A 2,097-nucleotide genomic window follows, 5' to 3' on the forward strand; every position below is an offset into this window, starting at 1 on the left:
ACGATTCCACCGACATTCAGACACACACTCCCTCAGTCTCACACTCACAGCCACTCTGCTGCAGACGGGAGCCGGCTCTGCAGCGCAGCGAGAGATCGAGAGAGGGAGAGAGAGAGAGGGATTCTTTGGGCCCAGACAAAGACAGACAGGCATCCTGCTATGGATTAAGAGGACCTGACATACAGCTGGATTGTGGAGTCTTACAGAGAGAGAGAGGGAGAGAGAGAGAGAAAGAGAGAGAGTTGTTTTGTGCGGGAGAGGCGTGTGTTTTGTGTGGCGTGTTGTTTGAGTGTGTTGTGAGACAGCGTGTGCTGTGTCTGTATATGTGTCTGAGTGTGTCCTGCATCTGTGTGAGAGTCAGTGTGTGCATCAGTCCCTGTGTGTGTGTGTGTTTATCCTGCACATACTACCAGGCATAGAGTGGGTCTCTCTTGCTCGGTGTGCCCCCGCGTGGGCTCTCCTCCTGGGTGTTGCTAGACATACAACTCCCCCGGGCTGGTTCTAGGTCTGGGGGTATGACCAGGGAAGGAAAGCCAGTCCAGAGAACCAACAGGACATCACAGACCAGGCACAGTTTCTTCAGATGACACCTGGCATACCTCTACCACCACCACCATGGAGGTATCTTACCTAGACATTATATACCTCTACCACCATCAGCCAGGCTGCAATACAAAAACGAAGATACTGAAAGTTCACTCCTGATCACTTGCCATTTGCTAGTTTTTTTGTATGTTCATACTGCCTTTGTGGCTTAAACCGGGATTGGGTGTACATTAACTTGCCTGACAGCTTTACTATACACATTGAAAATATCCATTGCAGGAAAAATGTGGTTTAGATATTTTTGGAGAGAAGCGCAGCTCTCCCTAGCAACTCTATCCGTCTGACTGGTCAGGTTTTCCTCTCCACCCGTTCGGTCCACCCATCCATCAGGGAGCGAGAGAACATTTATCAAGCTGTTGACGCTAAGAGGATCAATAACATGAGCGGTTAGCTCTGACCCCTGGCTGAACATGAGCAGTTAGCTACCATCCCTGGGCCTCCACGGATCATTGACATCACAGGAGGTTGTGATCAACCAGGAAGAGAAAAGCTTGACATGGCACCAACGTGGAAAATGACCCATGGATTTAGGGTTAGAGCGGAATCCTCACCTTTCACTTGGAGGAAAAGAAACGTTGTTCCTCCACTCAGATGAAGCATCAAAAAGTGTACATTTCCTTGGGTGAATGAGAGGGATGAAGTGATTGAGGAAGAGATAGCGACAGAGAGAGAGGAGAAGTTGAATTCTCTGGGGGAATCCAGCGATGAGACGTTCACGATGAAGACCACGGCAATGTGCCGGAATGAGTTTGATGTCCTAGTTGGAAGTCTTCCCAGGAAAAGGAGGGAGAGACAGATTTTCTCTTTTTGTTGTACTATTGCAGAATATCCTTCTAACAGTAAAAGAGAGAGACAGGGGATTTCCTGACTTGACTGGTTTCTGGTAGACTTTTCTGTGGAGTTTGTTTTTCAGGAGGGTATTGAAAGATCCTTACATGCCTGACTATTGACACATTCGCCTTAACCACTGAATCCTGGACAAATATTTACCATGGTGTTGTCCCACTGAGCACAGACGTCGGTTCCAAGTGTAGTTTTTATTTACATTTGGCTGAGTTGTCAATTATTGTAAATTCAACATGAAATCAACAAAAGAATATGACCATGTCAATGGATTAAGGTTAAAAGTTAAGTGAAAAAAATACGAAATGCCCTTACGGTGATGACTTTCTGCAAATCCAATGAGTTTTCCATGTTAATTCAACGTCATCACATAGATTTTTATGGGTTGAAATGATGTGGAAACAACGTTGATTCAGCCAGTTGTTGCCCAGTGGGGTAGTTCTAACCCCCGGCATAAACCAGTTCACCAAATATCATTTGGACAAATGTCACCATCCCCAGCCAAATCGAAACTCTGCTTCACTTTGAGAAGCCATCAAATTTGACTTTCAAAAACATGAAAAAGAGGGGAGAGAACCAAACGGTGAGAGACCATGTTTGTGGGATTCTAGTCTTTTATTTTAACCTGTGAGTGACAATTACTGTATG

The 2,097-nt window shown here is 45.8% G+C and overlaps 1 protein-coding gene across 1 annotated transcript in view; it reads left to right on the plus strand.

Annotated features, from left to right (window-relative positions):
• The first annotated feature begins 322 nt into the window (after nucleotides 1-322).
• LOC120026496 (cAMP-specific 3',5'-cyclic phosphodiesterase 4D-like) overlaps nucleotides 323-2,097 on the plus strand; it is a 164,594-nt gene continuing 162,819 nt past the window's right edge. Inside the window, exon 1 of the mRNA XM_038971376.1 lies at nucleotides 323-2,097. This exon is cut by the window's right edge and continues 112 nt beyond it. The gene's annotated coding sequence lies outside the window, so the exon portion shown is untranslated.

Source organism: Salvelinus namaycush, chromosome 31, assembly GCF_016432855.1.
Source record: "Salvelinus namaycush isolate Seneca chromosome 31, SaNama_1.0, whole genome shotgun sequence".
Taxonomy (NCBI): domain Eukaryota; kingdom Metazoa; phylum Chordata; class Actinopteri; order Salmoniformes; family Salmonidae; genus Salvelinus; species Salvelinus namaycush.